The sequence below is a fragment of the Symphalangus syndactylus genome, chromosome 22, assembly GCF_028878055.3.
Source record: "Symphalangus syndactylus isolate Jambi chromosome 22, NHGRI_mSymSyn1-v2.1_pri, whole genome shotgun sequence".
Lineage (NCBI taxonomy): Eukaryota > Metazoa > Chordata > Mammalia > Primates > Hylobatidae > Symphalangus > Symphalangus syndactylus.
In genome coordinates, this window is record NC_072444.2 from 69,059,688 (window position 1) to 69,084,461 (window position 24,774).

The following is a 24,774-nucleotide window of genomic DNA, read 5'->3' on the forward strand; positions in this document are numbered from 1 at the left end:
AACTAAACCAAAAGAAAGGCAAAAATTTTAACACTCAGAAATCACTAATGTATATAATGTATACAGGGACATTTAGGGTAGTATTTTATTGATTTCCATCAAAAGTGTTCATTTAGGACAAAGTTACAAGATTCTACCTTTGGCTATAAAATTATGACTGAAAAAAATACTCTATTAAAGTACAAAAAATATTCTATCCACACAAAAACAATCACTTATAGCTAATACACAAAGTATTTCAAATTCCAAAGAAATAAATTCTAACAAAGCTAAACAATACTGTTTCAGGACTATTTCATTTTTATTTCAATTTTGGAAAAACTACCCCGATTTCTGAATCAGAGCCACACTTCACACTCCAACACTGTACCATGTTGAAACCCCTCAGGCTCAATCCTATTTCTTATAAACTTGAGCTTTAATTTTGGTCCCAACATGAACTTTCATCCAGGTCACCCTCACCACTATTAGGGCCAACCCTGGACTCGGTCTCTCCTGCACTTCAGAGACAAATGACAAACCAAGAAAAAGATGAGGAGAAGTCTTCAAAATGAGTATAAACTTCAAAGAATGATTGCTTTATAATGAAATAATAAAATTTATACTGGAGAGGTGTGAATTTGGAAAAGACTTAGCTTAGTTTGCCCTACATATGGAAAACTATTATTATTACTGTTTTAGTTTTATAAATTGATTTCCTCTGATATTAAGGAATGCATTATGTGATTTACTAACATTCCAAATATACAAATTAGAAAATACAAGAGTCAAAAAAATCATTTAACTTTTCATCATGAAAATTTTCAATTACACCCAACAGTAGGGAGAAAAGTTTAATGAACCACCATCACCCAGCTTCAACAATTGTCATTACTCTGTCAATTTTACCTACAAGAAATCTATTCTTGAATAATACCAAGAGCATACCGAATTGAGACATTCTTTTAAAAGTGTGCCCGCCAGCTTGACCACGGAGAAACGATGGATTTCATGCAAAAACTTTCTTTTTGTCTCTTTCTGGTCTATTACACCTACTCAAGAATAAACCAACTCCTGGCCTATCGTAAAACTTCAAATAATCCTCATGACTTTTCTGGTCCCTCACAAATAAAAGAAAATCATATAGTCAATTTAAATGGTAGGTCTCGGTTCAGTAATTCAAAATTACTAGTCTTGGCTGGGCGTGGTGTCTCATGCCTGTAATCCCAGACCTTTGGGAGGCTGAGAAGAGCAGATCACCTGAGGTCAGAAATTCAAGACCAGCCTGGCCAACATGGTGAAATCCCATCTCTACTAAAAATACAAAAATTAGTTGGGCATAGTGGCGCACTCCTGTAATCCCAGCTACTCAGGAGGCTGAGGCAGGAGGATCACTTGAGCCCAGGGGGCAGAGGCTGCAGTGAGCTGAGATCATGACACTGCACTCCAGCCTGGGAGTCAGAGCAAGATCCATCTTTTTTTTTCTTTTCTTTTTTTTTTTTTGAGACAGAGTCTCCCTCTGTCTCCCAGACTGGAGTGCAGTGGCGCGATCTCGGCTCACTGCAACCTCCACCTCCTGGGTTCAAACGATTCTCCTACCTCAGCCTCCCAAGTAGCTGGGACTACAGGTGCGTGCCACCACACCTGGCTAATTTTTTGTATTTTTAGTAGAAATGGGGTTTCACCATGTTAGCCAGGATGATCTCGATCTCCTGACCTCGTGATCCGCCTGCCTTGGCCTCCCAAAGTGCTGGGATTACAGGCGTGAGCCACCGCGCCCAGAGAGAGAATATTTTAATTCTTAAGATAAACAAGCTGAAGGGGTAAAATGTCACTTTTGTATGGTTCAGCCCCATCCCACTGCCCAAAAGAGTATAAATACAATATATACTGTGGCTAAATGTTAATAACTGGTAAAAGGTATGGGGTGTTTATTGTATTGTATTGTTTCAACTTCCAATAGGCTTGAAATTTTACAAAATAAAAAGACTAGACCCAAACAACCACCAAAACTCCAAAGTACATGTAACATTAAATCTATGTTCTTCACTCAGCTGGGGCCTGCCCAGCACCAGCCACTGTCAGTGAAGGAAGGAACAGGATCCTCCTCAACTCACCAAATTTCTCTTCCACCATTTTCCTGAGTTTTCTGAGCCCACCAGGATCAAGGTCAGGAAAGGGAGGAGAGGTCAGGCATATAAGACAGTTCTTGATTGCTATCTGTAGCAAAATGATCTAGGGCTATAGCAGAGGGGATATGGCAGAGTGTTTAACGCTAATTCTTCCTCTCTTGGGGCGCTTATGTGCACTCTTCCAATGGTATACTACTCCAATTGCAAATATCCTGCCAGAGACACTGCGCTCTCTCTCTTGCTAAAAGCTCTTAATGCCTCCTTAGCTTCTGACCCCTGGTGGTACACAAACAGCCCATTACTGCTGGGATCTTCTTGCCCTGGCAGGAGACTTTTTCTTCAGCAGGATCCCTTTAAAAATGACAGCAGGTTGATCTCCCTGTTGACAGAGAAGAGTGCAATTACTTCTCAAACCCAGCACTACTGCTATAGAACACTTCAGCTTTCCCAGGTATGGGTCAAGCATCAATATCTTGTGACCTCAAGATAAACTTGAGTTGAAACTTCTCTCACTAGACTTGACAAAAGATTCAGAGACCCCTAACTTGTGGGAGACAAGGGTAAAACATACAGCACTCTGATGACCTGCAGAAAAATTCATCTAACAAGATCTTCCCCCCCACACCCCCACTTTGATAGCCTCTATGTGAGTAAAGGGATTCAAATGTCACAAAACCAGCTTTCTATAATTCTGCATATGGTCTAGCACTTCCTTTCGATATAGAAGCAAGTATTGAATACTGGTGCCTCAATTCAAAGTTCCAGTGTATCACTGTTATCCTAGGAACTCTATTAATGGTGTATTCTCTAGATATATCTTGGAAACCTGTTGTGAAGGCTAAAAGCTTCTCACATGTAAAACTTACAGAACAGCACTTGGGCTCACAGTAAGCCCTTACTTAATGCTAGCTACTACTATAATATAGAGTTCTCTTTTTAAATTTTTTAAAAATTTAAAAGCAAGTGTTGGTAAGAATATGGAGAAACTGAAATCCGTGTACACTGCTGGTGGTAATACAAAATGGTGCAGCCACTACGGAAAAGAGTATAGCAGTTCTTCAAAAAATAAAAATACGATCCGGCAATTCCACTTCTGGGTATACATCTCAAAAGAATTGAAATCAGGGGCTTGAACAGATTATTTGTATACCTACATTCATAGTAGCATTGTTCACAACAGCCAAAAAATAGAAGAGTCCATCAATGGACGAATGGAGAAATAAAATGTGGTATATGTATATACAATGTAATACTATTCAGCCTTAAAAAGGAAAAACATTCTGACATATGCTACAACATGAATGAACTGAAGACACTATACTAAGTAAAATAAGCTAGTCAATCAAAATGGCAAATGCTGTATGATTCAACTTATATGAGGTACCTAGAGTAGTCTCATTCATAAAGACAGAAAGTCTGCCAGGGACTGCCAGGTTGCCTGGGGAGTGAGTACCCACTGCCTAATGGGTACAGTTTCAGTTGAGGAAGATGAAAAGCTTTGGATAAAGATGGTAGAGATGGCTGCACAACAATGGGAATGTACTTAATGCCACTGACCTATACACTTAAAAATGGTTAAAATAGTAAATTTTATGTTAGGTCCATTTTACCACAGTAAAAACTATTTTTTTTTTTTTTTTTTTTTTTTGAGACGGAGTCTCGCTCTGTGGCCCAGGCTGGAGTGCAGTGGCGCAATCTCGGCTCACTGCAAGCTCCGCCTCCCGGGTTCACGCCATTCTCCTGCCTCAGCCTCTCCGAGTAGCTGGGACTACAGGCGCCCGCCACCACGCCCGGCTAATTTTTTGTATTTTTTTTAGTAGAGACGGGGTTTCACCATGTTAGCCAGGATGGTCTCGATCTCCTGACCTTGTGATCCGCCCGCCTCGGCCTCCCAAAGTGCTGGGATTACAGGTATGAGCCACGGCGCCCGGCCACTATTTTTTAATTGTCTATAATTAAATGGCCAAATGATATAAAAATTGTATGAAAAAATATAAATGAACAAGCGGGGAAAAATGCTAATGCAAGCCACTATCCTATATCCAGCAATCCCACTCCTAAATACACAGCCCAAAGAACTTACACATAAAACTAGTATTAAAATTGTGTGCAGATGTTTATCACAGCATTACTTCTAAGTGGTTTTAGAGGCAATCCATTCATCCATTACCTGGATAACGTACAAAGGAACCAAACTATGTTTAGAAGTATTTAGCTAGAGATATACACCATAACATGTCTAAACTAAAAACAGTGTCAAAAGTGAATTTAAGATATACATAATACACAAACTGTTCTATATTTTTCAAAGATATGTGCCAGTCCAAGGTAATATGCCAAACACATGCAAGTCAAGGTCTACTAAGGGAAGCTGGGATAGGGGTGGAAAACAGGGGTAGGGATAGGGGTTAAAGGAAAAAAATAATAACTTAAAATGAGAAAATGATCTTGTCCAGCCTCTTGATGATTATATGTTATCAGCCAAGGAGGATGAGTAATGCAAATTTGTGAATCAGAAGCCCCCAAAATTTGTAGGCATTAACTGTATTTCCTTTCCCAAATATCTGCAAATTTTTACTCTGAGGCACTTTCAATTATATAGCATTTAATCTGACCATCTGTTTACTAAAGGCTAGTACATTGAAAAAAATAAAGAAAATGGGTTTTTTTCCTAGCCAATTGCAATGCCAATGTTTTAATCTTTATTAAAAAAAATCTGATTAAAACCAAAAATCCTTCCAATAAACCATTTTTTACATTTCAATTACCATTACACAAAATACCACAGCTATGCAACTTAGTAAAAAATATTGTTTTGTCTTGTTTTTGGTTTTTTTTTTTTTTTTTGAGACGGAGTCTCGCTCTGTCACCCAGGCTGGAGTGCAGTAAAGTAGCATGATCTCAGCTCACTGCAACCTCCACGTCCCAGATGCAAGTGATTCTCCTGCCTCAGCCTCTTGAGTAGCTGGGACTACAGATGCGCACCACCACGCCCAGCTAATTTTTGTACTTTTAGTAGAGACGGAGTTTCGCCTAGTTGGCTAGGCTGGTCTCAAAACTCCTGACCTCAGGTGATCCACCCATCTCGGCCTCCCAGAGTGCTGGGATTACAAGCATGAGCTACCGCACCAGGCCTTGTATCTTCAAGAAAATTAACAAACTATGAAGTTCCATGCTGGTAATTATTTCCTAAATAGCATTTCCGAAGATGCAAATATCACAACCTGAATTCGCAGTAGAAACTGAATCATCCATCTTATTAAACACAGGATCAGGTACAAAATATAGCCATAAGAGGCTCTTTTTAAAAGCACATCCACTACCAATGCCCACATGCTTTCTGGAGGAAACGCAAGTATTAAATGCCAGGTTCCTCAAATAGTGGCCTCAAAGCACTAATCAAGACCTCTGAAGGCCACTGCCACTCCTCCAGGAAGCATGTCTTTTTTATCTTTTCAGTGCCAGCACGGGCACATCATGGGTCCTCAAGAAATATTTTTTGAAGGGATGACCTCAGTAAATGGCAGTAGGTATAAATAAGTGGAAGAGTGTATAAAATTAAGCAATGACGACTTTCATTATCTGAAGCACTATCTGAAAATAGACTGCTCAGTCAGTGAAAGTTGTGCTAGGCAAAGCACATTGGCCCTCCCTGACTTATACACCTAGATATAAGCCTCTGAGAACCCTAAGTGGCCACCACACATCCAAGTGCTCCTCCTCTACCTACAAGGGCACTCATCTCCACACTTAGGGCATACAGAAAACACCTGTCTACCATAGTCATTGAGGGCTTACTTGTGTTCACCCCATGCCACCACAAATATTGCTTTTACTCAATTACATATATATAATTATATACATATATATATACACACACACACACATATGTCTGTTGACTAAAAGATATTAAGCTAGAAGAGTCATAAAATAAGTAAAAAGAAAGATATGGATTACACTGGAGAACGAGTGGGGTGACCAACTCAGATTGCCCATAGCAATCTCCCTGTCTTTACTGAACACTACACAGATGAAATGAACAGACCCTTTATTTCTATCTGTTCCCTAACTTAGAATTACAGCCATACAGAAAGGTGTCTCTTAGGAGAGCATGATACTTAGACAGTGCACTCATATCATAAACTTATTACCTCAACAAGCACACTGAAGATCAGGATACACCTGCCAAATTCATAATTTGTATTTTAAAGGCTGTTTTAGTCAATATTCAATATTTACAGAACATCAACTATGCGCCTACTTCTAGGCCAGTCAGAACACTGGGCTATGGCAGAATCAAAGATGAGTACAGCATTCGATGGGCTTACAAAGTAGTAAGGAGCATTTGACAAATATTCAAGAACTATAACCTAGTAAGAAAACTAGTAACTAGTAACTAGATCCTAGTAAGAAAAGCACCACAATGCCATGCATGGTGGCTCAGGCCTGTAATCCTAGCACTTTGGGAGGCCGAGGCGGGGGATCACTTGAGGTCAGGAGTTCGAGACCAGCCTGGCCAACATGGTGAAACCCTGTCTGTACTAAAAATACAAAAATTAGCCAGGCATGGTTGTGCACACCTGTAATGACAGCTACTCAGGAAGCTGAGGAAGGAGAATTGCTTGAACCCGGGAGGCGGAGGTTGCAGTGAGCAGAGATCGCACCATTGCATTCCAGCCTGGGTGACAGAGACAGAGCGAGACTCGTCTCCCAAAAAAGAAAAGAGAAGAAAAGCACCACAATAAAGAAATGAGAGACTTTGAAGAATGGTGAGGCTTTTCACAGAGAGCACTGAAGACAGGCTTTCAGCAAAGGAAACAGTATTATCAAAGAAACAGAGCCTAGTAAAGTAATGCTGGCCAAGGCGGTGAAGTACTATGTTAAGTACAAAAAAAGTAGAATATGCATACAGGAGACTTACTGGACAGGCCCTTAAGTACCAAGGTTAAGTATTAAAACCTCCTTTTGTGAATAATGAAGATGATTTATTTAAAAAAGGTTGTTTCAGGGAATAACAGAGCCAATGAAAATTGAAATTGGCCTCAATATGGACAAAATACTGGATGAGGAAAAGATAAATTAGGAAAACTAGGAGAGGAGCATTTTCAAAAGTCTAAAGCACATAAGTCTGCATCATAAAATAATTAAAAGAGATGTCATCAAGAAAAGGGTGGAAAATGTTCAACAATTTTTTGTGATGGGATATTTATAAATAAAACACTTTTTTAGATACATGAAAAACTTTTATTTTTTTCTTAAATTTCAATACTAAAAAGAGAGTAACAGGGTATTTCCAATACTGGCTTTGATTAGCACCAGGCTTGCCCACTTCATACCATAATCAACCAGAAAATTTGATAAATATATAAAACAATCATTTTCAGACAGTAGACAATAATGGCAGCAATGAACTATGATCCCTAAAAGAAAGGGAAACCCTGTGATTGCACCAGCTTTCTGCCTGGAGGCACTCTCTGCATCATGCTGGGAGACACCAAGTACATGGTAGTTCAGTTGAGTTGAGGGAACAGATATCAGAGTTTTAGGAAGCCTGAGGTAGCATAAGTTTGTAAGTGTACAGTACATAAGTAAAAGGAGCTAAGAGGAAAAGCACCACATGTCTGCACAAGGGGTTCCATGTGTACTCTTCTGATGAATATTCTCAGATTCCATGAGACTGGTAAAAGAACAAATATGAGAGAACAATAACCTAAACACTTCCAAAAGGTCACAGAAGCCTGGAAGACAGGCAGATTTGGAATAAAAGAGTAGAGGGACTTCGTTGACCACGCACAGCATTCAGCAGAGGATACAGAAGAATCACACCTTAGAAATAAGATTAATTTACCTCTATAGTAAAGGATACTCAAAACAATCCTAACAAAAACTAGCCCCAAAAAGATCAAACTGATTCACAAAGAGCGTAAACTGCCTGCTAAAACTGCAACTGTTTTTTAAAAGACAGTAAAATCAAGACATTCAATAATGCAACATTTACAATCCCCATCGGCAAACCAAAAATTACCAGACATACAAAGAAGAAAAATGTGACTCATAACTAAGATAAAAATCAGTCAATAAAAAATAGATCCAGAAATAACAGATATGACGGAACAAGCATACCAGGATAGCAAGTACACTAAACAATGAATATACTAAAACAGTACTTGACAATGTATTTAAGAATTATTTTAGTAGAAACAGGATCTCGCTATATTCGCCAGGCTGGTCTTGTACTCCTGGCCTCAAGTAGGCCTCCCACCTCAGCCTCCCAAAGTGCTGGGATTACAGAACAATTTATTTCTAAATATAACATGATAATAAATAAAAGCTATTTTAAAAAGTAGAACTTCCAGAGGTAAATATAAACTTTATTTATAATTTAAAATACAAAGACACAGATGAGAAATTCTGATTTGACTTGCATTTCACAACAGTAAATGATACTGAGAGCATCTATGCATATGCCTACTGGCTATTGGAAAATTTCTATTCAGATACTTTTTACATTTTTGAATTGTCTTGATTATTGAATTGTAACAGTTCTTTATATATTGTAGATATAGGTCCCTTATCACAAATACAACTGACAAATATGTTCTTGCATGTTGTGTGTCAGTTTTTTTCACTTTATTTTTGATAGTGTCTTTTGAAGTATAAAGTTTTTAATTTTGATGAAGTCCAATATATTTATTTTTCTACTGTCACTTGTGCTTTTGGTGTCTTGTAAAAAGGCTTTGCCTAACCCAAGAACAAGTACACTTACTCTTATGTTTTCTTTTAAGAGTTTTATAGTTTTAGTTCTTGCATTTGGGTCAATAATCCATTTGACATTAATATTTTAATATACAGTACATGAAAGGGGTCCAACTTTATTCTTTTGCTAGTGGATACACAGCTATCCCAGCACTATCTGTTGAAAAGACTATTCTTTCTTTATTAAATTGTCATGACACCCTTTAAAAAATCAATTGAACATAAAAGTCAGGGTTTAATTCTGGGCTCTCAATTATATTCCAGTGACCTATATGTCTATCATTATACCAGTATTGCCCTGTTTTGGGTACTGTAGCTTTGTATTAAGTTTTGAAATCAAGAACTGTGACTCCTTCACTTTTGTTGTTCTTTTTCAAAGCTGTTTTAAAAATTCTGACTACCCTAAATTTCCATGTAACTTTTAGGATCAGCTTTGCCTTTTCTGAAGAAGAAAAATGGCAGCTGAGATTGCCTTGAATCTGTAGATCATTTGGGATAACACTGACATCTTAACAATATCAAGTCATCTAGATCCATGAACATGGGATGTCTAATTCTTTCATTTCTTTCAATAATTTTTGGTAGGTTTCAGAGTACCATTTTGTAACCGCTTATTTTCTTAATTTCTAGATGCAATTATAAATGGAATTCTTAATTTCACTTTTGTTCACTGCTAATGTATAGAAATATAATTGATTTCTTTTTATTGCTATTATACCTTCCAAGCTTGTGGATCTCATTTATGAATTCTAATACATTTTAGTAATTCCTTAGGATTTTCTATGTAGAAGATCATGTCATCTACAAACAGAGATCATTTTACTTCTTTCCCATCTGGATGCCTTTATTTCTTTTTCTTGACTAATTGTCTCGGCTAGAAAGTCCAATACAAAACTGAATACTGAAAGCAACATTCTTGCTCTGTTCTTCTTTCACCATTAAGATGCTGGCTGTGGTTTTTACATAGATGCCCTTTCCCACGTTGAGGAAATTTCCTTTTTATTCTTAAAGTATTTTATCACTAAAAAAAGTGTCAGATTTTGTCAAATGCTTTTTCTGCATCTACTGAAACAATCATGACCTTTATACCAAAATCTGACAAAGACATTACAGCCCTACTCCTGGGTTAGTCAGCTCAGGTTTCTATAACAAAATACTATATAGACTGGGTGGCTCAAATAGCAGGAATTTATTTCTCACAGCTCTGGAGGCTGGGATGATCGAAATGCCAGCCAATTCAGTTAGCTGGTGAGGGCCTTCTTCCTCACTTGTAGATGGCTGCCTTCTCACTGTGTACTCACATCAAAGAGAAAGAGTGAACTCTAGTTTTTCCTCCTTCTTCTTCTTCTAAGAGGGCCCCACCCTCATGACCTCAACTAAACTTAATTACTTCTCCAAGGCCTCAATTCTGAATACCATTGTGAGTTAGTGCGTCAACATAAAAATTTTGAGGGAACACACACAGTCCATAAGAGACCCCCAGAAAAAAAAAAGTTAATAGGCCTCATAAACATACACCCACAAATCAATAACAAAATTAAGCAAATCAAATTTTGCACAGTAAAAGAATATATCCTCCATAGATAACATAAAACTCCATGAAAAAATGGAGTTTATCACAAAAATGCAAAGACAGGTTTAAGATTCAAAATCTAATCAATTCAATTCACCATTTTTAACAAGTGTTAAAAGAAAATACAAATGATTCACCTTATAGATGCAAAAAAAAAAATGACAGCATTCAACATTCACATGCAATATAATAAAAGCTTTCAGTATACTAAGAATAAAAGGGAACTTGCTCTATCTGATATGGGACATCTGCAAAAAACTTAGAGCTAATATCACACGTAACAGTCAAAGTCTGAACGCCTCCTCCCTGGGATTAGAAACAAGGCAAGGATGTTCACTCTCACCACTTCTATTTAACATTGCACTAGTCTGTGCAATGTAAACAGTGTCCTACTCCGTGCTTTAACACTGTCCTCATCTGTGCTGTAAAGAAAGAGAAGTAAGTAACAGACAGTAATATTGGATAGGAGTAAAACTGTCTTTATTTGTGATTAACAAGATCATATATAGAGAGCATCCTGAGGAATTCACAAAAAAAAAGTCAAAAGCATTAATGATTACATTACCAAGGTTCAATATATAAAAACCAATTATAGTTCTGTATAGAAACTATGACAAACTGTAAATTTTTTAAATAGCATTTTCAATGGCATTCAGAAATACAATTCACATCCTATTCACCTAGGACAAATTTAATAAAAGACACAAGAGATTAGCACACTGAAAACTACAAAACATTACTCAGAGAAATGAAAGAATAACTAAATTGAGGTATACTATATTCATGGTTTAGAATAATTCAATCATTTAGATGTTAATGTTCCCCAACCAATCCACTGAATTCACACAATGGAAATTAAAATTCCCAGAAGTATTTTGTACAAATGTACAAGCCGGTTCTCTAATTGATATGGAAATAGAAAAGACTTAGAACAGTGAAAACAATTTCAAAAAAGAACAAAAAGAACTTACACCATGTGATTTCAAGACTTACTACCGAACAAACAGTGTTATGCTGGCATGATAGACATATAGATCAATATAACAGTGTTTAGGAAAAAACCCACACATATATGATTGGTTGACTTTTTTTTCTTTTTTTTTTTTTTGAGACAGAGTCTCGCACTGTCGCCTGGGCTGGAGTGCAGTGGCACGATCTCAGCTCACTGCAGCCTCTGCCTCCCAAGTTCAAGCGATTCTCCCGCCTCGGCCTCCCAAGTAGCTGGGATTACAGGCACCCACCACCACATCAGGCTAATTTTTTGGATTTTTAGTACAGACAGGGTTTCACTATGTTGGCCAGGTTGCTCTTAACTCCTGACCTTGTGATCCACCCGCCTCGGCCTCCCAAAGTGCTGGGATTACAGGCGTGAGCCACCACGCCTGGCCATAATTAGTTGATTTTTAACAAAAGTTTCAAAGTAATTCAAAGGAAAACAACAGGTGGATATAGAAGAGAACGATCCTTGATCCTTACTGCACACTATATATAAAAATTAACTCAAAACAAATCAGAGACCTAATGTAAAAGCCAAAACTGTAAAATTCTTGGGAGAAAACACAGAAAATCTTTTACAACCTGGTATTAATCAAAGATTTCTTAGACACTTGCCGGGCACGGTGGCTCACGCCTGTAATCCCAGTCCAGACTGGGAAACAGAGCAAGACTTCATTTCAAAACAACAACAACAACAACAACAACAACAAAGATTTCTTAGATATTACCAAAAAAAGGAAGAAAGCAAGCACAGACCACCAAAGAAAATGTTGATAAACTACACTTACTCTACAGACCAAGAGAAAACATCTAACAAGAACTTGTATCTAGATATACAAAGATATAAAGAACTATTGTAACTGAATGACAAGCAACAATCCAATGTTTGTTAATGGACAAAAGATTTCATCAGCTATTTCCCAAAAGAAGTTATATAAATGGCCGATGAATAAATGAAAATACCAACATCGCTGGTAATCAGAAAAATGCAAATTAAAACCACAAGGAGATACCAGTATACACCCAATAGAGTGTCTGAATTTAAAAGAATTATACCAAGTGCTGGCCAGAATGTGGAGTGACTAGAATTTTTTCATATATTGCTAGTGAGTATGGTACAATCACTGAAGAAAATAGTTCTTCGAAGCAATTTCTTACAAACTTAAGCATAAACTTACCATATAAAACAGCAATTTTACTACTGGGTAACCAACCCAGAAAAATTAAAGCCTATTTCCACAAAGGCTTGCACCTTGAATGCTCATGATAGTGTTATTCACTATAGGCAAAAAAAAAAAAAAAAAAACCTGTAAACACCCCAAATGTCCATGAACAGATACATGGATAAGCAAATTGTGAGCACATTTATACAATAGAACACTATTCTTTACTGAAAGGAACAAACTAATGAGACATAATAAGCCTCGAAAACATGCTATAAAGAGTATATAATGTATAATTCTATTTATTTGAAACTCTAGAGCAGGCAAAACGAATTCATAGTGACAAAAATCAGATCATTAGTTGCCTGGAGATGAGGATGAGGGAGGAGTGACTACAAACAGACAAAAGGAAATTTCTGAAGTGATGGAGATGTTCTGTACCTTGATTGGAGTAGTAGTTACATGAATGTGTAAATCTGTCAAAACATTAACTTGTACATTTAAAATAAGCACATTTTACTATATGCAAATTATACCAATAAATATGATTTAATTAAAAAGAAGTAACATTCAGCCATTTGGAAATAGCATCATTCCCCAAAGATATCAATAAAAGACAAATCAACCTAACGAAAGGTTTAACCCCTAGGTAATAAATCTTTTATTGTCTTTTATCATTCAATCAATTATGCATTAAGTGCCAACTGTGTGCCAGAAATGACTCCAAGTCTGATGGCACAGGAGTAAACAAAACATAAAATACTTTGCACTCATCAAGCTTTCACTCTGAAAGAAAAAGACCATAAAAAGTAAAGCAAAATATACAGTAAGTTCGTTTGGCAAAGAGCAAACGAGAAACATAAAGTAGTTGCCGGGAGAGGGACATTTTAAATAAGATGGCCAAAGAAGGTCTCACTAGAGATGCAACATCTCAAGACCCAAGAAAGATTAGGGAATAAGTTAAGCAGTCATCTGGAGGATGAACATTACAGGCAGAGGGAACACCAAGTGCAAAAGCCCCAAGGCCAGCTATTCCAGAAACAATATGGTGTCAAACAGGAATGAGGGGTAGTAAATGGAGTCAAAAACTGAGATATGAATGAAGGGTACGTAGAGAGTCAAAAAATGAGGTTGCAAAGGGGGCAGTATCATATATAGCCTTATAAGCTACTACAAAGACTTTATCTTTTACATTAAGTGAGAAAGAAAACAAATGAAGCTTTGAAGAATGACAGGATTTAACTTATTTTAACCTAAATATTCTGGATACTGCATTGAGATCAGACTGATGTGCTGGGTTTCAGGTTGTGAGAGGAAGCTGAGAGACCAGTCAAGAGGCTACTAAAATAATCCAAGTAAGAAATGACAGTGGCTTGGCCAGGTAGTAGTAGAGGGAGTGAAAGGTGATGAGATTCAAATTCTAAATATATTTTCATGGTAGAGTCAACATGAACTACTTACTGACAGATAAACTGTGAATGTGAAAGAAAAAGAAGAGTCAGGGATGACTCCAACATTTTTGGTTTGAGTATCACCAATGGACTTAGATGGCAAAGATTAAAGATGAAACAAGTTTGGGTAAAAAGATCAGCTCAGTTTTAAGTATTTTAAGATTTATATTCCTTTAAATATCCATATGGGGATGTCATAAGACAGCTGGATATGTGTCTAGAGTTCAGAGAAATAAAGATTTTTTTTTTTTTTTGGCAAAGTAAATCACTGGATATGATGGTATGTGTGTACGTGAAATTTTTAGGAAATAATCCATATTTGATTTTAATACATCAGGGCTTCAGCACTGAGACTAATGGATTGTTTGTGTGTTTTCTGATTTACATAAATCCATACAAGTCTGCTAGGCACTTCACACCTTTATTTTTACTTTCACATCTGAAGTACAGCAATATGGATAGATAAGGTGTGTATTTAAGATAATAACATGAACAGACACATTCCTGGAGCCATAGCTATTTAAAAGTGACACTAGCATCAAGATACTCATTCTTATTCTAGAGAGAGCTTTAAAAAACAATCACTTGTTATGAAACTAATTGCTCTGCCAAGTGCTTCTTAGGATATGTAAAAATCATCATCTTCTCTACATTTTACTGCTTTAAATCAGGGAAAGTAATAGGCTTTGTGATTAGACTTGGAAGTTTGGTTTTGATGCTAATAACCATCCAGGTTCTAAAGTGAGTAACGTTTCCAACTTGATAATGCACGCTATATGCACGCTATAGCTCACAAAGGAAGACACATTGCATATCACTAGAGAACTGCAAAGATGAGATAAAAATACCAAGATTCAACTGGAATTATAACATGCGCAAGCAAGCTTAATTGATGGTTGAAAGCATTATTTAAAAAGTAAAATTATCATTTTCCAGTGTGAATGAGAATTACTTCTCAGTCGCCCATTTCCACGGCTTTGTTTATTCCCTCATGCCAGAATGCCTCTCTTCCTACTTGATATCCTTTTGTTCTTTCAAGATCCAGCCCAAAGTTGGCCTCCTCCACAAAGACTCCTCTGAACCCCAGTGGTATTTACTGTTCTTTCCAAATTCCCATAGTACTGCCACTTACATATTTAGAGCACCTATGTCATTCTGCCATGAATTAACTTTAGCTATTTACACTAAAGCAGAAGCTCCCTGAGGACAGAAAACGCCACAGCCATCTTTGCCTTTCATGAAATGCCTAGAACAGCACCTTACATATTCTGTTTAAGCACTCACTAAAGGTTTATTCAACTGAACAAAAATCCTATTAAACTAAAAAACTCGTCAAGTGAACTGAACTCAATGGAATATATGCTTTCAAACATATTTTTCTGGATCTCACTTCCCCATCTCTCAACACCCCAGATAAATTCCATTATTTCTCAGTCACTCTCAAGTGACTTCACAGCAGAGGGGTCATCAATTACAGCAAGCAAAAAGGTGACCCCTCCATCTTGCATAGTTCCCTATTGTGGAAGTTACATTCTTTTTTTTTTTTTTTTTTTTTTTGAATAAAGACAAGAGTCTCACTATGTTGCCCAGGCTAGTCATAGACTCCTGGGCTCAAGTGATCCTCCTGCCTCAGCCTCCCAAAGTGCTAGAATTACAGGCATGAGCCACTACACCCAGCTGGGAAATACACTCTTAGGCTAACCTCCCATTATCCCACCCACAGTCCCTTCACATGGCAAGCAGCCCTCCTTGGCAGGATCCATCCAGATAACTCAAGCCTGGTTACCTCCCACCATGACCACTTGCATGACAAAAAAAGTCACGCCTTCTTAACCACACAAGATGGACACATGCAGACTCCTCCACCTACTGCTCTCTCATTCAACATGCCATCTCAGCTGGCTCCAGTTATTCGCCTCCCCTCCAGGAACAAGTCTATGTTCAAGTGTGCTCCCAACTCTCAGAAATGTTATGTGATATGGTTAGGCTTTGTGTCCCCACCCAAATCTCATTGTAATTGTAATCCCCAGGTGTCAAGGGAGGAACCCAGTGGGAGGTAACCGGATCACTGGGGTGGCTTCCCCCATGCTATTCTCATGATAGTGAGTGAGTTCTCCTGAGATCCAATGGTTTTGTGTTTGGCAAGTTCCTCCTTCGCTCACCCTTCTCTCTCGCCAGCCACCATGTAAGATGTGCCTACTTCCCCTTCTGCCATAACTGTAAGTTTCCTGAGGCCTCCCCAGCCATGCAAAACTGTGAGTCAATTAAACCTCTTTTCTTTATAAATTACCCAGTCTCAGGTATTTCTTTATAGCAGTGTGAAAATGGACTATAATCATGTTTTCTCAAAAACTCTCTGGAAGGTGCCACTGCAGCACAAGGAAACAAGATTCTGCAGCTCATTAAACATCCAGACAAACTACGTATCATTACACTTCTGGCAGACAAATCCAAATCCTGGGCTAGAAACAAAAGGTCCATTTGGGGAGAAACAGGGAAATGTCACAAAACTAACTCCCCACTAGATTATCAGCTCCATCTGAATGACACTTTTAATCTCTCTTCTAATTTCTCCTATATGCGGGAAACAGGTGTTGCGGGTGAACCAAGTCTATTCTTTTACTAAGCCCCACATCCCTCTTTACAAAGCAGGGTTACTTATTACCCTTTGGTTTCAGCTTTGGAGCTTTAGCAAAAATACTGAAACAAACAATTCCTAGTCATCATTCTATTATCAAAAGTGTATAATCCCCCTACATTTACCACTTACCTATTATGAGATCGCTCATTTTAAGCAACTCAATGTGAAATGCAGATTTACAAAAAAATGAGGGGGAAAGCTACTGACTAAACATACCAAGGAAAAAGAAAAAAGGAGATTCTTCATCTGGTCATACAAATTTTACCTTAAAGATTAGTATTATTCATATTTAATTATGTATACATTTCGTGAAGAGCCAACTGTTTACAATGGAAAATGTGCACATTAGAATTTGGATTAAAACATGCTACCTGCAAAATGAAAATGAAAAATTCTGTGCAACCAACCAGGTCAATAACTGCATATCTACTTATCAATAATTTCATATATACTTAATCTTATTATCATTAGCGTTTTTTTTTTTTTAAAAAGATGTATCTTTAAAATATACTAGATTTCAGCTATTATATGAAGAATACTCCTACAGACTCTCTGGCTTTATAAAAATCATTTAGTACAAACCAATATTTATTCTTGGTACAAAATACCGACATCTACAAACTTGAACTAACAATGCATGGTAGAAATGGGTATAACCATTTAGGAAAAGTTATACATATAAAGTTATATATATAATTATAAAATTAAAACACAGCAATCCTATCAAAGAATAATTTCATTCTTAGGTATTTAACCCAGAGAAAATGGAATACATGTTCATAAAATGACTTATACAAAAATTCTGTTTACAGTAATATGATTTGCAATAGTTAATAAATAGAAAAACAGTCAAATGCTCATTAACTGAAGAATGGTAAACAAATTACATAAAATAAAACACTGCTCAGCAGCTAAACAGAATGAACCACTAATACATGCAACAACATGGATTAATCTCAAAAACATTATGTTGAGGAAAAGAAGTCAGATACAAAAGGGTATATACTCTATCATCTCATATATATGAAGCTCAAGAACAGGCTAACATGATCTACAGAAATAGAAATCAGAACACTGGTTGCCTGTGGGGAGATGAGGAAAGGGAAGGCCTGATAGAAACAGTGCGTTAACGGGGCTGGGTGCGGTGGCTGAAGCCTGTAATCCCAGCACTTTAGGAGGCCAAGGCTGGCAGATCACGAGGTCAGGAAATCAAGACCATCCTAGCTAACACAGTGAAACCCCATCTCTACTAAAAAATACAAAAAATTAGCCGGGCATGGTGGCAGGCGCCTGTAATCCCAGCTACTCGGGAGGCTGAGGCAGGAGAATGGCGTGAACTCAGGAGACAGAGCTTGCAGTGAGTGGAGATAGTGCCACTGCACTCCAGCCTGGGTGACAGAGCAAGACTCCATCTCAAAATAAATAAATATATAAATAAATATATAAATACATAGAAACAGCGCATAACGAACTTTTAGGGATGATAAAATGTTCTATTTTTTGAATGGGGGATAGTTAACATGGGTGTACACACATGTCAAAATTCACTTAAAAACTGGTTCACTTTATTGGACATAAATTATACTCCATAAAGTTAATTTTAATTTTTATGTATTTATTTATTTTGAGACAGGGTCTCGCTCTGTCACTCAGGCTGGAGTGCAGTGGAGTGATCTCGGCTCACTGCAACCTCCACCTGCCGGGTTCAAGCGATCCTTATGCCTCAGCTTCCCAAGTAGCTGGAATTACAGGCACACACCACCATCCCCGGCTAATTTTGGTATATTTAATAGAGGTGGAGTTTCACCATTTTGGCCAGGCTGGTCTCAAACTCCGACCTCAGGTAATCCACTCGCTTCAGCCTCCCAAAGGGCTGAGATTACAAGCATGAGCCATCGCATCCGGCCCAAAACGTTAATTTTTAAAGTCACATCTGACACCTTACTTCCCGAGGATGGCAAGGATAGCCAGTTAAAGTGTAATCTCTTGCCCAAAAGATGAAAATAATATGGATAATAATCATAACAAACTTATAGCCTAAGTCAGAGTCTAAATCACAAATCCAAGTCACCCAGTATCATAAGATACAAGGATAAGTTCAGCCTATAGAAATATCCATAAATGTTCACAGAACAAATGGGAACAATCAGCATGTCTTTTCTTGGGAAGCCATTACCTGAACTAGCTGGTCACCTTTGACCACCATAAGATAGGAATACAACTTCATATTAAAGGTCACTTGTTCCTTCTTATCTAGTATTTTCTCTGTCTCCTTTTGAATTTTGACATGTGTGTACACCCATGTTAACTATCCCCCATTCAAAAAATAGAACATTTTATCATCCCTAAAAGTTCGTTACGCACTGTTTCTATGTATTTATATATTTATTTATATATTTATTTATTTTGAGATGGAGTCTTGCTCTGTCACCCAGGCTGGAGTGCAGTGGCACTATCTCCACTCACTGCAAGCTCTGTCTCCTGAGTTCACGCCATTCTCCTGCCTCAGCCTCCCGAGTAGCTGGGATTACAGGCGCCTGCCACCATGCCCTCTTTTCTATTTACTAATAACTTACCAGACAATCAACAGAAAGAAAAGGTCTCTGCTCAAAGAGTGAGCAGTCTTTGAGCAGCTCACTCACATATTTCAGTAACATCTATTTCTAAATCACTTTTCTGCTCTCACTTCCCAAGTCGTCTCCCTCTTTGAGTAAAACTTTCTAGGACTATTGTACTTCACTCTTGAATAGCCCTCCTACTTCTTACCTCTGTCCATCCAACTGTCTTATTTGCTTGCCTATGATCTGTTTGCCTTTTTACTTTTCTGTATTTTCAAACAATTAGAAAAGTATTTTTCACTCTAATATTTTGAGTTCATGATTTCATTCATTTTTACCTGTCCTGTCTTCATTACCACATCCCTCACCAAGGTGCCACCGTACTCACATTTAAGCTCTGACATGACACTATCACCTTGGCTGTGCTTTACTTCACTCCCCCTGCGGGACAAACAGCAAAGCCAAATATCCCATATCACTTTGCTCTATACCTCAAAAAACATAACCAGATCATCTGACTCCAACACCCTACCGCACGGTTGCCTTTTATATTTAAAAACGTTAGCCTAGGCAACATGGCGAGACCTAATCTCTACAGAAACTAAAAATTAGCTGGGTATTATCACATGCCTGTGGTCCCAGCTTCTCAGGAGGCTGAGACGAGAGGACTGCTTGAGCTCAGAGGTTGAGGTTGCAGTGAGCCATGTTCACATCACTGCAATCCAGGCTGGGCAGAGTGAGACCCTATTTCAAAAAAAAAAAGAAATGCTGCTGCTAAGGCCTTGCTCCTAACCAAATGGGTCCTTTCCAAGAAGATGATATTTTGTTACAGAGCTGCATATATCTTCTTATAAAGCCTGTAAACATTTATAGTTCTTATTTTAATAAGCTTCATGATACCATTATCCAGTTATCATCCCTGCATCCCAAAATGTTTGGTAGTCAGCTTTGTATCAGATGACTGCTTGAACCAGTCCTCTTTCAAGTACTTTTCTACAGATTCTATTTGGAGTTGATCCAATTCAGCTTATGATATATAGCAGTTTCTTTGGTAGCTCATGATCACCTGCCCTCTGTATATGAGTTTTGTAGCATGGCATCACTTACACCTGAAAGTGCAGCTATACGATACTTTACTAATAATAAAGGCAACTCATTAGATAGTTGAGTTCTAGTGTCCAGATACCATATTTGCAAAAATGTCACTGCTTCTCAAGAAGGCTCCAATGTCATTCTACAACACCAACACGAAGTCATTCATGTTAAAAGCTGTTAATCTTAAAATCTCCCTACATGTATGCTGGCCTTTCAGATTTCTTTTCTATTTACTAATAACTTACCAGACAATCAACAGAAAGAAAAGGTCTCTGCACAAAATGAGCCACTAGCTGTAGGATTCTCTATTTCAATTCTTACCCTAAGACTTTGTATACACCATTTAACTTGTTTCCTCATAAGGAAATTGGGATAGTTGCACCTGCTTTCAAGATTTTGGAAAGACAGAATTTATGCAAAATGTCTTACTCAATGTCTGGCATACTGGAGACTTTCACTAAACAGTTCATAATGATAACAAGCCACTCTATTCCATTGATATATTTACTCTAGCACCCTTCTCCGTCCAAAAATAGAGTGTTCATTTATGATCTTACTATCTATCACAACACATTTAGATCTCATTCTCTCTTTTATACTCCACTCATTTCCCAATGTCTGGAATAGCCTCACTTTCTCCATTCAAAAAATTACCTCTGACTCTCTTTAAAGAAAAGCACTTTTAACCAGAGATTTTGAGGTTGGAGGGAAAGGTGGTTAGAAAGGGACCCATTTAAATAGTCACTGCTCTACTAAAATGAATCCAGTAAATTGGTATGCAACAAGATCTTCAAGAGGAAGGAAGAAAGGATGGGAGGAAGGAAGGATAGGAGGGAGGAAGGGAGGAAGGGAGGAAGGGAGGAAGGGAGGAAGGAAGGAAGGAAGGAAGGACAATAAATTGAATACAGCAATGTATACCTACTATACTCTTACCTTACATTAATTTTTCTCCAAAATGTTTTCTAGAGTCCATGAATGCCAGGATCACTGCCTTCCTCATATCCTATAAATATCATGACTAAATGGGTCCTTTGTAGAACACAGTGGAGAAAAAGATAAAAATGATGAATTCTCAAGGCTTTCCAAATCCCAGTGTTTTGTCATTTCAGAAAGCAATTTATGAGAACTCATCAGACAAGGTAGTGGAGGAGAATAAAGCTAAATACTCTTTTGATCTGATACAAAACTAGTTTTAAACATCTGGATTTTCTTCTTGATTATATTCAACAAATCAATTAATGGCTCAAGAACCATCTAAAAGATGCTTTTTTGCAACTGTGTTCTCTAATTCAATTAAATGGCACTATGCACTCTAAAATGAACAACTTTTTTATACTCACTTTTATGAGATGGCTCTCAATTTTAATATAGACAGGTGAACTTAAAATAACTTCGAACTATCAATCTATATTTATGTATCCATTGGCATTATTATATTTTGAAAGTGGTTTGCCTTAAAAGGAAAAACATAAACTGCAATCTAGTGTTCTATTCATTGTCCTTTTCCCCTTACTGAAGGCCTCCGGAAAGGCCACAATGGACTTCTTAAATAGAATGGGATATCAATGTTAAAAACCACATATTTCTTATTAAATTTACCTTATCTATAAGGTAAAAAGGTGCCTGCTGCTCTATTTAAATAAACACACACACACACAAACTGTGGTTCTTCCTAAAGTGACTTATATTTGAAAATGGCAAAGCTTTCCAAATATTAATCACAGTAATTCCAAATTCAGTTCTCAAGGTAGTTCAATTATGGCACGATAAATGAATGATGGCATTTAATTCAAAATCTCTGAGTTTTAGAATCCAGAACATCCCTTTCATTCCAGATTCAAAAGAGTTTAAGGTATTCAAATACTACAACACACCTGTCTTTCAGTTACAGGCATTGCTTCAATGAAAAAACAGCTTAAAAACCATGAAATGAAATCAATTCCACATAAAGCTATTATAAGATTCTGATCTCTAATCTGACTTGTAAATTAGATGTGTGCAACTTCCACTATCCAGCAACCTGCAGATCTTTTTCCTAGCAGGATGGTGATGTTAGTTGCACTGCACTCTGACCAAAAACATGCAGTGGTGGCAGTGGCACACTGACAAACTGAATAGTATATCCTTTGAATAAAGATTTCAAGGTAAGTCATGAAGGAACCTTTACCGTTTGTTGATGAACTGTATATGCTATATAAAAAGTAATCTATAATTTATATCTAGGCTGTAGAGTTTTTGTTGAATGCTAAGATTTAAAAATGCTGAAGATTCAGTGAGGGAAAAAAAAATGAGATTCGACATTGAGAGAATCCATGCAACTCATTTCCCAGCACTGCTTTCAAATCCTCTATTACTGGTATAAATAGTATACCAAAAGCAAGGACTCTCAACCAAACAAAACACCAATTTGGTTCAGAGAATACTTTCATGTTCCAATTTCTTCTGATTCAATACTTCTAAAAAAAAAAATACATAGGTTTATTTTCAGTTCATACCTGCTTGCCAAATCATTTTAAGTGAATTTAATTTAGTTGATAGGTCTAAAAATATTAATTTACGAATTCAACTGTTCTATGGACACTGATACCATACAGTATGATTCTTTACTATTGAAGAGTCCACTGAAAAGGATGTTTTCCTAGAAAATTCTGAGTATAATAGCTTTTTGCAAATAGAAACATTTTAAATACTCTAGATGAAGGCAAAATTTCAAGAATCCCCTAAGCAAACACTTCCACATGAAAATCATAGTCCTGAAATTAACCCTTTTAGTCAACAGATGTTTTTCTTTACTGTATTTCCCTTACAGTGAGATAACCCAATACTAAAAGGTGATAACTATATGAGTTTCATAAATATAAGATCTTTAAAGCTTGATTACCAAAGCAATTACATTATGGAATGATAATATAATACACATTCCCCAAGTAAAGCTCAAATTTACTTCAACCACACCAATACCACCAAAAATTTTTTTCACTTATATATATATACACACGTATATATATATACACGTATATATATGTGTGTGTGTGTATGTGTATATATATATATTTAGTCCTGAAGTCCTTGGAATCATAGTAGGGCTTGGTGCCATACTGGTGTCAAACTCTGCCAGACATCCAAAGAATATGCCAGACTTCTTTTTCAACTCCTTTGTCTACCAGTGCATCACTGGACCCTGCAGGCGGCTCACCCAGACAATTTCAGTAACGGATTTTGGCTCTCTGTGCATAATAGATGGCAATCCTTAGGAAGTATCCAGTTTGTCTCACAGCTGAGAGATTTGAACCTGCTGCAGATGTCACATCTAAATTCTTGGATGGATTTTTATCATCAGTGTCACCTATAAAATAAGACAGTGTCACCAACAGCATTGTCCTATAAAACATCTATTTCAGCACTGCTAAGCTTTCAGCATCATGACTGACAGTAATTTATTTGCCTGAAAAGGGTCAACAAACTATTGCCTGGGCACTGAAATCCAGCATGCAACCTGTTCTTGTACATCTAGGATCTAAGAATGGGTTTATATTTTTAAATGGTTGAAAAACAGATTTTTTAAGAAGACTAGTATTTTGTGACATGTGAAGATTATATGAAGTTAAATTTCCACTTCCATAAATAAGGCTTTATTGGAACATGGCTATATTCTTTCATTTAGGTATGTTTCTACAGCTGCTTTCAGGCTATAGTGGCCAACTTGAGTAGGTGCAACAGAGTCCACAGGGTCCATAAAGACTAAAATAGTTACTGCCTGGTCCTTCCAAGGAGAAGTTTGCAAACCCCTGGCCTAAATTATTTTTTTGGTGAGTAGGTAACATGATACCTAGTGTATGTTACATGAAGAACCTAAGTGGAAAGACTATAATGTTGCCCTGTCTTACTTCTATCCATTCAACTAACAAGTATTTGTTTGGCCAGACCTGTTACAACAATGCAGACAGCCCTAGTCACTTCGGTCTCCCTTTTGGCTCAGTTTTGCCTCAGTCCAAGGAGTTAATATTGACTTTGGGCAGGCAAGAGGACAAAGAGCTCACCTTCAGGTCAAATTCCAGTTCTCCAACATTGGCCTGCTCCATGTCCTCAAACTCTCCTGGTTCTGAATTTCTGCTTTGTATCAACCTTTCTCTGTTATGGACTTCCTGTACTAGACATCAGTCTAGTCTGGCAGTATTTCCTGCCAAAGACATGTGGGCAAGGGGCTGAGTCACGGCATTCTTTGAACTATGCCAGCTGATCATCAGTTCTATCCCTGCTCTAACAGCCATCCTGTATGGTGGATTTGTTTTGGGCACCTTGTGAACAGTCTGCATATTCCAACATTCCTCTTGGCTTCCACTGTTCCTCCTGGTTATGACTGCCCCTGAAGTTCATCACTTTCATTTTACATTGAAACTTCTGGTCAAAGACTTGTTCGACACTCCCAA

At 37.4% G+C, this 24,774-nt stretch overlaps 1 protein-coding gene across 42 annotated transcripts in view; it reads right to left on the reverse strand.

The window, feature by feature from the left end:
* Window positions 1-24,774, reverse strand: part of GTDC1 (glycosyltransferase like domain containing 1) — a 452,114-nt gene that overhangs the window by 388,775 nt on the left and 38,565 nt on the right. For 7 of the 42 annotated variants that reach the window (XM_063631329.1, XM_055262052.2, XM_063631344.1 and 4 more), the window contains one exon: window positions 23,541-23,690. The exons of 31 other annotated variants lie outside the window; for them this stretch is intronic. The gene's annotated coding sequence lies outside the window, so the exon portion shown is untranslated. Of the gene's footprint in view, window positions 1-2,096; window positions 2,491-21,277; window positions 21,374-23,540; window positions 23,691-24,384; window positions 24,573-24,774 lie in introns of those variants that run through there. 4 more of the 42 variants (XM_063631330.1, XM_063631354.1, XM_063631355.1 and 1 more) reach the window with 3 other exon arrangements.